Consider the following 13112-nt stretch of genomic DNA (forward strand, 5'->3'; position numbering starts at 1 on the left):
TGTTGGCTAGACTCACGCAACCAACACGTGAATGAGACTGTGACCGCGTACGTAGAAGACATGAAGCGCGTTTTCCAACGCGTCGATACTGACATGACGGAGAAGAAGGTACAGCCTTTGATACGTGGCGCTAAAGAGGCACTTTTCGGCGGTCTAGACACCAGACACCGGTGCAAACTGAGTAGGTTGTGCATCCACCTGTCCAAGTGTTGTTACGTTACAAGACACTGCTGGCCTGTGGGCCAGAGATCCGGAAACTCTTTGTGCCGCGAGCGTTCGGAGCTTTACTCGGCGTCGCAGAGTGCCGGCCTCGTCGCGGACGCGGCGCTCATGTTCGGCGTTCCAAAAAGCGAACGTAAATGCCCAGGGACGCGATCGCGTGGACACGGCGTTCAAGAGCGCGACCGTCAGCGCAGAGGGACGCTTCCTCCCAAGAACGCCCAGCTGTGTCACGTGGGTACGGTGTTCGAGGGAGCAGAGTGAACGCACGGGTGTCAACGAAGGGAGTCGTCCTCCAGCAGCGGAAGAGAGCAGCTGCTCGGGGAGCCTGCCTGTACCTTCCAAGGGCCTGGGTCCCTCTTTTCTTTTGGATCAAAATCTTTTATTAAACAACCAATTCCCAGCCTTCACGGAGTCCACAGCCCGTACCTCGCAACAAACTGGTAGGCAGCGGCGGGATAGGACAAGGCTGGTGGACAGCTGCTGACGAGAGAGCGTCTTCGAAGATCCGGGATCAACGGAGCTCCGCTACATGGCTCAGGGTCACCTTCGTCGCAGTGCAGCGTGAAGGCCTGGAGAGAATACAACCGCTTAAGGAAACCTCGACGATCTGGGATCGCCGGACTTGCTACACGGTGTAGCTACTTTGATGGCGGGCGATCTGGGATCGCCGGACTTGCTACACGGTGTAGCTACTTTGATGGCGGGATAAGGACAAGGCTGGTGGACGCCTGCTGACGAGAGAGCGCCTTCGGGGATCCGGGATCAACGAAGCTCCGCTACGTGGCTCAGGGAGTCACCTTCGTCGCAGTTCAGCGTGAAGCCCAGGCGTGAATACAACCGCAAAAAGGCAACATTACAAGGCCCTCTTTCGCTTTTTGAGAGCGACTGCCTTGATTGACAGACTGATTATTTCCCGTTACTTCTCTCTTTCCTCTTTAATTCCCCTCATTCCCTTCCCCTGTACAGGGTAGCCAACCGGAATCCTTTCTGGTTAACATGCCTGCCTTTCCCCCCCTCTCTCTCTCTCCACACAACCGCCAGCCTATATTCAGCTGAGGAACCTAGGCAGTGGCATGGCCACAATCACAACATGAAGCGGATGGCAGAATAAGAGAAGTGACAAAAGCCCACTGATACGTTGAGGAAGTGAACAGTATCCCTATGCTGCCTAATCCCACCTTCTGATATCCGCATGGCAGCTTGTGAGCTAATGGGCTGTGCTTTGAGAATATATACAAGTACTTGCTTGTGGATGTGCGTTGAAATGTGCCAGCGGGGGAACATGAAAAGCATTTTTAATTGCATTGCAGTGAAGTTTATGTAATCAGCGATTTCTTTGCAGCATCTTTCGTTTTTACCTCAATTTGTTGTAAAACGTATGTGTTCCTAAATTCATGCCCAGGCATAGAATGCAGCCTATGACAGACACTACAAAAGCATACATTATAAGATTGCTGTTTGAGAAGCTCTAAGTATGGCGACTTTTCTGTTGGCTAGACTCACGCAACCAACACGTGAATGAGACTGTGACCGCGTACGTAGAAGACATGAAGCGCGTTTTCCAACGTGTTGATACTGACATGACGGAGAAGAAGGTACAGCCTTTGATACGTGGCGCTAAAGAGGTACTTTTCGGCGGTCTAGACACCAGACACCGGTGCAAACTGAGTAGGTTGTGCATCCACCTGTCCAAGTGTTGTTACGTTACAAGACACTGCTGGCCTGTGGGCCAGAGATCCGGAAACTCTTTGTGCCGCGAGCGTTCGGACCTGTACTCGGCGTCGCAGAGTGCCGGCCTCGTCGCGGACGCGGCGCTCATGTTCGGCGTTCCAAAAAGCGAACGTAAATGCCCAGGGACGCGATCGCGTGGACACGGCGTTCAAGAGCGCGACCGTCAGCGCAGAGGGACGCCGACCCATCGTACCATCGTGTGGGCTCCGGCTCATGCGGGTCTTGAGGGGAACGAGGCAGCAGACGCTGCCGCCCGCGCGCTTACTCACCGGGCGTCGCCTCATCCGCAGTCTGATCCGGAATTCAATTTCAATCCGGCCATCACCTTTAAAGAGATCACCTCTCTTTATCAAAATTTTCATGGTCTCTATCCCCCTCCCTGTAAAGGCCTCACCAGGGTGGAGGAGCGCTGGCTTCTCCGCCTCTATACCAATACTGTACTGTGCCCGGCAGTACTTAAGCACTTCAATTCTTCTTTCTCGGGCGCGTGCCCACACTGTGAGGAGGAGTTTTCGGACACCTACCACATGGTGTGGGCATGCCCTTCCAATCCTGCCTACCCACCCCACCTCCACCCCACTCGAGAGGACTGGGAAGCTGCCCTGCGCGGCTGCTCCGAACTCCATGCCCAACAGGCATTGGTAGCTAGAGCCCGGGCCGCTGCGGAAGCTACAGGGATCCCGGACTAGGGATCCCTCCTAGTGTTTGTAAGGGGCGGGCCCTTCCGGCTCGCCCCATCGACCTCTCACTGTAAATAGGAATAAAAGTTTCCTCCTCCTCCTCCTCCTCCTCCCAAGAACGCCCAGCTGTGTCACGTGGGTACGGCGTTCGAGGGAGCAGAGTGAACGCACGGGTGTCAACGAAGGGAGTCGTCCTCCAGCAGCGGAAGAGAGCAGCTGCTCGGGGAGCCTGCCTGTACCTTCCAAGGGCCTGGGGCCCTCTTTTCTTTTGGATCAAAATCTTTTATTAAACACCAAATTCCCAGCCTTCACGGAGTCCACAGCCCGTACCTCGCAACAAACTGGTAGGCAGCGGCGGGATAGGACAAGGCTGGTGGACAGCTGCTGACGAGAGAGCGTCTTCGAAGATCTGGGATCAACGGAGCTCCGCTACATGGCTCAGGGTCACCTTCGTCGCAGTGCAGCGTGAAGGCCTGGAGAGAATACAACCGCTTAAGGAAACCTCGACGATCTGGGATCGCCGGACTTGCTACACGGTGTAGCTTCTTTGACGGCGGGATAAGGACAAGGCTGGTGGACGCCTGCTGACGAGAGAGCGCCTTCGGGGATCCGGGATCAACGAAGCTCCGCTACGTGGCTCAGGGAGTCACCTTCGTCGCAGTTCAGCGTGAAGCCCAGGCGTGAATACAACCGCAAAAAGGCAACATCGACGATCTGGGATCGACGGACTTGGCAGTTCCTGTCTTCGGAAGACACGGTGGCCATCAAGGGCTCCTGGTTGGGTGAGTGCCGAAACGACTACGTATTGCTAGAGGATTTAAAACTGGGTTCTATATGAGCAATCGACTGCATTTATTCATGACTGGGTGTGTGATTAGTTTGCAGATTTTGTAGTCGGCTATCGCCAACCATGGATATTAAGATATTGAGTAAAGACGAATTGCTGCTGTTGGCAGCTGAACTTGGTTTAGAAGTAAACCAACGTACGCAGAAGCCAGAGATTCGCCGTAGAATTGAAGAGGCGGAGTTTGAAGAGGACGAGATAACTGATGCTTGGGAAAAGATATGCCGGGTGCAGAAGGAAAATGAACGGAAAAGAATAGAAGAGCAACGGGTAGCGGCAGAGCAAGAGAAGCGGGAAATAGAGGAACAGGAGCGGGAGTTAAAAAGATTTCAGCTCGAAATCGAGAAGGCAAGGCTCGAACGCGCAAGGTTAGAACGGGGTGAAAGCGTCGTCACACCTCAGGGGGGTAATGTTAAGATGACGAACTTGCTTCAGCCGTTCAGGGTAGGCGATGACACTGCTCTCTACCTCGTCAATTTCGAAAGGATGTGCGAGAGACAGTCCATTAGCCGCGACATATGGCCAGAAAAGTTGATGGCGTTGCTCCCGGGAGAAGCTTCACAGGTTCTGGCTCGCTTGAGTTCTAGTGAAGCGGGTAACTATGATCTCGCGAAGTACATGATCTCAACAGAAGAGTTCAGGAGGAGATTTCGGACATCCAGAAAAAAGCAGAATGAAAGCTTTCTGGAATTTGCGTGCACTTTAAACGACAATGTAAGGTATCGGTAGCGTTCGCGGGGGTCATTGGAACGCGGCTGGAGGCGCTCAAAGCGGAGCGTCTCCTTTCTCGGAACGCGGCCGCTTGCGAACGCGCCGGGAAATTCGGGTGTCCCCCCGCCCCGCGGTACCGATTCGCGCACGTGCTGGCACGAATGTGTATTTGTGTATTTAATTTGTGGTGGAGAGGGTTCTTCACCTTACGGGAGCTGGAGGGCTGGTCAGGCTCTCCCTAAACCAATCATGTGAACATTGTAACATGATTGGAAGCCACGAAATGTAGGCCGGGCCTTTAGGGCTTTAAAACCGGGTCCCGGAGCTGGAAGCGGGGTTCTGGGCGAAGGTGAGATGCAACGCATCTTCGGCAACGCCGAGTAGGGGCCTCCCCTAGTATTAGCCAGATCCACCTTTTTGTTGTTTGGTTTGTCCTTTTTGCTGCATAATGTCTCTAGTGCCTTAACTTGTATATGCTGTAAATATTTGTATATAAAACTTCAAGTATTCCTTTTTGTTATCCCTGTGTCTTCAAGTCTTCAAGTTGTAACAAACCGTCTCTGGCGGGGCACCTATGGTGCAAAGAAGGAGAGTAGAAAAACCTGAAATTTACTGACAACCTGACGCAGTGGGTAAAAGTCTCAAAGGCAGGGGACGATTTCAAAAAGCTTAAAGGAAAGGAACGCCAGACCGCGGCCGAGTTGGATAAGCGTGACGCCACGAGAAAGAACTTTGTTCGGGCGTCCAAGCGGCATGGGCGTGAAAAAGAAGTAGATGCGCCTCAATCTATAAGTTCCGAAAGTGAAACGGAGGGTAGCCTTGAGAAGTGTGCACAAAACGGTGCAGAATGGTCCCACCGCAGGGTGGATGGCAAATATGAGCTAGGCGAGCTCAAAGGCAGTCAAGCAGACGCGCAAACGCAAAAGGACAATCCTCAGAGGTACGAGTCGCATAACCCAGAGGTAGTGAAACGTCCGGCGGTCATTTGCGTGGAGTTAGTGCGTAGCTGCAACGCCAGCGAGTTAGTTACTCGTCAACCCGGAGAAAAGTGTACCCTTCGTGAGTGTGGGGCGATTTCCCGGAAGAGAGGACGTCGAAAGCTACCACAGCAAGTTTGTGGCGCCAGGCTACAGGAAAAGGCACAGGGAACTCGTATGCGTCTGCCGTGTCAGCAGACGGGTCAGAAGGGGCATAGTGCAGCCGGCTCAAAGTGTCAAGGGGGGACAGGCAATCTTATTGCTCGCAGACCATTGTTGTATACTAGGGTTCGGCACTGCACGCACTACCGAGGCGTTCACAGTGTGTCGGCAGGGCACAGAAACGAAGACAGTGGTCAAGGAATGTCCAACACTAGGGGTGACTTCATTCGTCGCGATTCCGCAGCTGAAGTGGTCAGACGGACGCGACACCGAAGGGCACGGCTGAAATGTTAATCCGTGAGCACAAATGAGAGGTGTTGCGCGTCGCTTTTGTTGTGTGTTTTGCCATGTGTTGACGTGAGCCGAATACTTGTTTAGCAAAAACAGGCAGGGAGAGTTTTTCTGGAAATCGGCGTCTGGCAGTAGTACGTCGCTTGGGCACCGTCAGCGAGGGGGTTCCACGAAAGTGTGTGTGTGTGTGAGCGCGCGCAAAGTGAGCGCATGCATTTGCCCTGCTGTCGTCCGGAGCGCCTTCTCTCGACCCTGCATCTGTGGACGCAGCCTCGGCGAAGGACTTCATCCGGGGAACTGTTTGTGCCGCGAGCGTTCGGACCTTTACTCGGAGTCGCAGAGTGCCGGCCTCGTCGCGGACGCGGGGCTCATGTTCGGCGTTTCAAAAAGCGAACGTAAATGCCCAGGGACGCGATCGCGTGGACACGGGGTTCGAGAGCGCGACCGTCAGCGCAGAGGTACGCTTCCTCCCAAGAACGCCCAGCTGGGTCACGTGGGCACGGCGTTCGAGGGAGCAGAGTGAACGCACGGGTGTCAACGAAGGGAGTCGTCTTCCAGCAGCGGAAGAGAGCAGCTGCTCGGGGAGCCTGCCTGTACCTTCCAAGGGCCTGGGGCCCTCTTTTCTTTTGGATCAAAATCTTTTATCAAACACCCAATTCCCAGCCTTCACGGAGTGCACAGCCCGTACCTCGCAACAGTGTAAATAAGTGCTTTATTTTCCGCTTGGAAAATACATTAGAGAACGGACAGGTTCGAGGAAAAAAGCTGCGGAAGCAGTCTGACAAGTCCTAAAAACCTGTTTGTTGGCAGCAGCAGCAGTGCGGGGTGTTGTTGTTGTGTTGAATTTATTGGCGCATAAGCAGCTAAGGCTATCATGCGCCAAGAACAAGGTATGGAAAAATTGGCTTGGTCAGAGTTTGAAAACAAAGTGGATAAAAACGGTGGTGTAAAGGGCCTAAAAGTTATTTTTACTAACTAGCTGATGAAAGACAAGAATTTTAAAAATGTCTGAGAGCAGAAACTTTTAAAGGTTGGGTCGCCTCTGCAGACATCCTTGGCTCGGCAAGGATTTCGAGGCTCCCAACGGCTCAGATAAAGACCTCAGCCTCCCTCTCGTGATTGAGAAAGTGGCTGAGGTGTATAACTGTATGTAGTGAAGCACAGGGTGAGTAAATTAGAGTTTGTGAAGAATACTGGCTTCCCTTAAAAAGCTAAAAAGACAGGGTATACTGACAAGTGCATCTTTGCCTAAAATCAATGCTGGATGAAAAGGAATCTGTTCTTTGTAAAAGGTAGTAAAATGTTTTTTCCTTATAGATTCAAGTTCTTTTTTTGTAAGTAGGAAGTTGTGTGTGAGATGTGTGTGTCCAATACGGAGACGGCATAAAATAACTTCGATGAATCGTTTTTGGTGTGAGCATGATTTCCATTCGCCTAGGATGGATTTTACTAAATGTAGCTTATTATTTCTTTCAATATTCCATTGCGACTGCCATTTATTTCTTAGCTTGCACTGTACCAACTTCATACAATCATTGTAGGGGATGTTCACTTTCTTGATTTCTTTGTTCCGAGCTTTTCCAGCACATTCATCTGCTTTCTCATTGCCAGCGATTCCAATGTGGCTGGGAACCCAGCAAAATTTTATGTCTTGTCCCTGTATTATCGCGCTTGTTATGTTGTGTATGATATCCCCGATTAGTGGTGTCACTGCATTGCTATGGTGAAGTGAGGTTAGAATGCTCAGAGAATCAGTGTAAATGATACTGTTCTGAATGTTCTCATTTATTATTTTTTCTACAGCTAGCAAGACTGCGTAACACTCGGCGGTGAAAATGGATGCACACTCAGGTAGCCGTACTATTTTTTCCCAATTATTCTGAACTACAGCACTTCCCACGTAGTGCGCCGATTTTGATCCATCGGTATAAAATGCTTCGTATTCTCCGTATTTTTCGTTGAGTGCTAAATATTCCTGTAATATCTGTTCATGTGGAGTATGTTTTTTCTGAAATTGTGTTAATGTGAAGTCGCACACAGATGGTAGGCAGTACCAAGGCGGGAGTGGATCACGTTTGCGGGCAATATTAGGCAATGTGTCCATTATATCTAGTTCTTGGCATTTCTCTTCAAAGCGGAGAAGGAGTGGTCTGATTGCTAGAGGTTTGTTGGTAAATAGTGTTCGAGATGGACACTTTGTAACGAGTGGGTAACAGATGTGTTTAGGCTGGGAACGGATCTTTAAAATGTATGAGCATGTGAGCGTTGTTCTTCTGTCTGCAAGTGGTGGTTCATTGGTTTCTACGTACAGGCTTTTTATTGGTGACGTCCTGTATGCACCAGTTGAAAGGCGCAATCCAGAATTGTGCACAGGATCCAGTCGCTTCAAGTACGATGGCCTTGCTGATCCATACACTATGCAACCATAATCTAAAACGGAACGTACTACAGAGCGATAAATGTGTAGAAGACATACCCGATCAGAACCCCAGTGTTTGCGTGATAGGACTTTCAGTATGTTCAGTGCTAGCGACGCCTTCTTTTTCAGTGCGTTTATGTGAGGCAGGAAAGTTAGTTTTTTGTCGAAGGTGATGCCTAGAAATATGTTGGATTTGTGTGCAAGCCTCGTTTGAGTGAAAAAAGTAAGGCCACCGTTTTCTGTGTTGAGAACTGGAAACCATTCTTGTCTGCCCATGTTGCCATTTTGTTGATTGTAAGTTGTACTTGTCGTTCGCATGTGGATATATTGGAAGATGTACATGCTATCTGAAGATCATCAACATACATTGAATACATAATGGACCTTGGGATTATTTTTCTAATAGAATTCATTTTTACAACAAATAGAGTTGTGCTTAAAATGCACTCTTGAGGAACTCCATTTTCCTGAATAAAATCCCTCGAAAGGGTCGAGCCTAGGCGGACATTAAATGAGCGGTTAGACAAAAAGTCTTTAATGGAGTTGAGCATTCTGCCACGGATGCCGAGCTCAGCTAAGTCCTGGAGGATCCCGAACCTCCAGGTTGTATCATATGCTTTTTCTAAATAAAAAAAGACGCTAAGACAGTGTTGTTTGTGTATAAAAGCTTCTCTGACAGTATTTTCAAGGCGGACTAAGTGATCTGTAGTGGAGCATCCTTTGGAGGGAGGTGGTCACTGCCATATGGATTGTCAATGACATCCCATAATCTAAAAAGGTCATTTTCCCCGAGGCAGGGGAGCAGTAGGTGGCTTTTCCTGTATTTAAAAGACATACATTGTTTGTGAGGATAAAATCTTCGATTATTTGACCCCTAGAGTCACAGTGCTCGCTTCCCCAAAAAGGGGAGTGAGCGTTAAAGTCCCCAACTACTAGATACGGTTCTGGAAGTTCATTGATAAGTTCTTGTAAATCGTGGACTGTTAATGTAGAATGTGGAGGAATATATACAGAACAAAGAGAAATTATTTTATGGCTGACGACACTGACCGCAACGGCTTAAAGTTTTGTTTTGAGTTTTATTTCTCGAGCAGGAACGCCGCTTTGTACGATAATCGCGACGCCTCCAGAGAGTCTATTTGCCTGCTCACGATCGCGTCTAAAAGTTTTATAATGCTTCAGGATGTTCATATGTTGTGGACCTAGATTGGTTTCCTGGAGACATAAGGCTACGGGTGACATTGACCCTAAAATGTTTTTTATGTCATCGTAATTTCTCAATATTCCTCTACAGTTCCACTGAACTAGAAAAGCCATGTTTTATGTTTTGGGGTAGGAGCAACGAGAGGTTTACTTATGTTCTGGGGCCGTTATGGTAGCCCTGCCTTTTTTTCGCTCAAGAGAGCTGTTCCGCCGCTGTAAAGCAGACGGGCTGGGAGTTTGGTCCATCACCTCGGAAGAGGTGCTGGACGACAGCGAAGAAGCCGCGGGTGTGTGGGTGTCAGGCCTCCCCCGACGGGGGGAAGTCCTGCGGGATGCTGACCTGTGGGCCGGCACTCCCTGGCTTGTAGTTGGCAGAGCAGCTTTCGCTGTCTCGGCCTGGGGCGTGGATGGCACTGCCACAGGCTCGGTGGAAGTGGCCGCGGCAGGTGCCGGAGCGCTGTGTGGTGCTACGCCCCCGCGCACCACATCAGCGAAGTTTGGTTTTGCTGTGAAGGAGAATGAATTGGTAAGCGCAAAACGCCTCCTCGCTTCTTTGAATGAAATGTTTTCTTTAGTCTTAATGGTGATGATTTCTTTTTCCTTTTTCCAGGACGGACACGCCCTGGAGTATGCAGCGTGATCTCCTTCACAATTCGCGCAGCGTAGAGCTGCGTCGCATTCCTGAGACTGGTGGTCCTTTGATGCGCATTTCGCGCAGGTTTTGCGGCCGCGGCAGATCTGTGAGCCATGGCCAAACTTCTGGCAATTGAAACAGCGACGGGGATTGGGTATGTAATGCCTTACGGTGATTTTCAGGTATCCAACATCGATCGTTTCGGGCAAACTGCTGGTGTTAAACGTGAGGACCATGTGTTTGGTGTCTATTTCTTTGTTGTCTTTGCGGATTTTGATTCTGTGCACTTCAATTACATTTTGATCGGAAAGTCCTTCAAGCATTTCTGTTTCTGTTAGATGGATGAAGTCAGCCTCTCAGATTACGCCTTTGACTGTGTTGAGGGATCGGTGGGGAGTTACGGAGACAGAGATGTCCCCTATGGAATCGATGTTTGAGAGTTTTGAGCATTGGATGCTCTCACGGAGTTCGAGGAGTAGGTCACCACTGGACATTTTGGATACCTTGTAGCCAGGCCCTAAGGTATCTGTTAAACATTTGGTTACAAGGAATGGGGATATTATTCGAGCTTGCTTTTCGTCACTGTTGCTATGTATCACATGAAACTTTGTGAATGTAGGTTTCTTTTTCGAAAAAAAGTCTGCTGCCTCGTTCCGCACTCTTTTAAGAGAGCGATCAGGTTTTGAAAGGGGGGGAGCCATAAAAAATTGATGTTTTTCGGTCATGGTGCCAGCCACCCACCATAGAGTCCAACAAGGGGACGCGACAGGAACTTGAAAGAAAGTCCTGCCCACGCCAGCTGTACACCTTAACTATAACCTAATATGACTCAACACAGGGTAGTTGGTCACACACGGTTAACCCTCGCCGCCAGGAAAAAGAGGAAAAAACCAAGGGAGGAGGATACAGGAGAGTTGTAAGAAAGGAGATAGGAAAGTGAAAGATGGAGAGGAGAACAGGAAAAGGCGACTGCCGATTTCCCCCGGTCGAATCAGGCCGGAGGTGCCGTCTACAGGAAGCTGGGGCCAAAGTGGTGTGTTGCCTCCGCCGAGGGGCCTTAAAGGTCCAAACGCTCGGCATCGACTCAACCACCAGGATCCCCTTTTCCCCGGACACGGCGATGCCACGCACGGCTAAGCGCGGATGCTCGGGTCCGTGGTGACGCATTGTTCACCATCATCCCCCTGTGGGGATGTCCCTGCGGATGCTCGGGTTAACCCCGTGGTGTCGCCACTCACCAACGTCTGCATGCTGCAGACGCCTCCCTGCGGGGACAGTGCGGGGTGGCAATGCTTTCAAAGCAATAAAGCACAAAGCATGAAAAAAAATAACAAACAAAAAAGGTGAATCTGCAAAGCTATATAGGTTAGTATATAAAAATACAGCAGCATGAATATAATCACTCAGTTGCAAAAGAAGAAATATAGGTAAGGAACATACATAGTAGTGGTTTGCGATGACTAACCTAATGGTTGATAAACACACGCTCAATATTAGTGGCAAAAATAATTGTGTAGAGTAGACAATGAAACATGTAAAACATCAATATTCTCTGAGATTAGTGCATTGAGCAAGGCAGGTATCGTGTAAGCAATCATTTGCTTACTGTAATTAGTTCGCGTGTGTGTTATTGTTTAAGATTGGCTGTTGAACAGATGGCAAAATTATTCGATTTGCATTCTTTAATGTATGCGTGTACTAACATGTACTTGTATAAATTATGCACTTTCAATATATTAAGCTCTTGGAACAAAGGTTCACTTGGGAAATCCCAGTTCACATCGCATATCGCGCGCAGAAATTTTTTCTCAAGGACAAGTAACCGACCTAAAAAGAATAACCCTGCTAATGACATCTGGCCCTATTCGGAGTCTCACGTCGTGTTGTCTTCGGAGTTGCAGAGCCACACGCTCAAACGTCCAGAAAGGCGTGGACCCATGGTCTCAGCAGGCCCTGCGGACACCACAGCCACCACTGCGCACCGGGCAAGTGGCACCGACCAGTCTTTCCGGCCGACATCCCGGCCCGCCACCGCCACTGCGAACCGGGCAAGTGGCACCGACCTGTCTTCCCGACCTACATCCCGATCCGCCGCCGCCACCGCGAACCGGGCAATTGGCACCGACCAGTTTTCCCGGCCTACATCCCGGCCCGCCGCCGCCACCGCGAACCGGCCAAGTGGCACCGACCAGTCTTCCCGGCCTACATCCCGGCCCCCCGCCGCCACCGCGAACCGGGCAAGTGGCACCGACCAGTTTTCCCGGCCTACATCCCGGCCCGCCACCGCCACTGCGAACCGGGCAAGTGCCACTTGCCCGGTTCGTAGAACTGGGTTCTATCTGAGCAATCGACTGCATTTATTCATGACTGGGTGTGTGATTAGTTTGCAGATTTTGTAGTCGGCTCTCGCCAACCATGGATATTAAGAAATTGAGTAAAGACGAATTGCTGCTGTTGGCAGCTGAACTTGGTTTAGAAGTAAACCAACGTACGCGGAAGCCAGAGATTCGCTGTAGAATTGAAGAGACGGAGTTTTAAGAGGACGAGAGAACTGGTGCTTAGAATAGAACGGGGTGAAAGCGTCGTCACACCTCAGGGGGGTAATGTTAAGATGACGAACTGGCTTCAGCCGTTCAAAGTAGGCGATGATATTGCTCTCTACCTCGTCAATTCGTACTGGAAGGTGATCACTGCCATATGGGTTGTCAATGACATCCCATTTAAAATCGTTAAAAACAGATGGCGATGAGAAAGCTAGATCGAGGGAGCTCATCCCTCCCGAGCTTGGACAACAATATGTCGCTTTTCCTGTATATGGCCCCTCGATTCACAGCGTTCGCTTACCAAGAACGGTGAGTGAGCGTTGAAATCACGAACTACCAGGAATGGCTCTGGTAGTTAAATCTTGTATTGTTAATGTCATGTGCGGGGGAAGATATACAGAACATATCGTTATGGTTTTGTAGCTAACGACGCTAACCGCAACCGCTTCCAGTTTTGTGTTAAGATTGATTTTTTTTGCAGGGACACCGCTCTGAGTGACAATTGCGACGCCTCCTGAGAGTCTGCTCGCGCCCTCTCGGTCACGACGGAAGGCAGTATATCTCTTTAGCAAATTTGTGTTATGAGGACCTAAATTGGTCTTTTGTAGACATAAGGCGAAAGGAGCGTGTGCTCCTAGTATGTCTTTTATGTCACTGTAATTATTTAAAAGTCCTCTACACTAGATCAATTTGTT

The 13112-nt window shown here is 49.9% G+C and overlaps 1 protein-coding gene across 9 annotated transcripts in view; it reads right to left on the reverse strand.

Moving 5' to 3' along the window:
* Window positions 1-13112, reverse strand: part of LOC149354535 (kynurenine aminotransferase-like) — a 158134-nt gene that overhangs the window by 50663 nt on the left and 94359 nt on the right. The gene's annotated exons all lie outside the window — the stretch shown is intronic.

The sequence above is a fragment of the Amblyomma mixtum genome, chromosome 3, assembly GCF_055824585.1.
Source record: "Amblyomma mixtum isolate Tamu chromosome 3, ASM5582458v1, whole genome shotgun sequence".
Lineage (NCBI taxonomy): Eukaryota > Metazoa > Arthropoda > Arachnida > Ixodida > Ixodidae > Amblyomma > Amblyomma mixtum.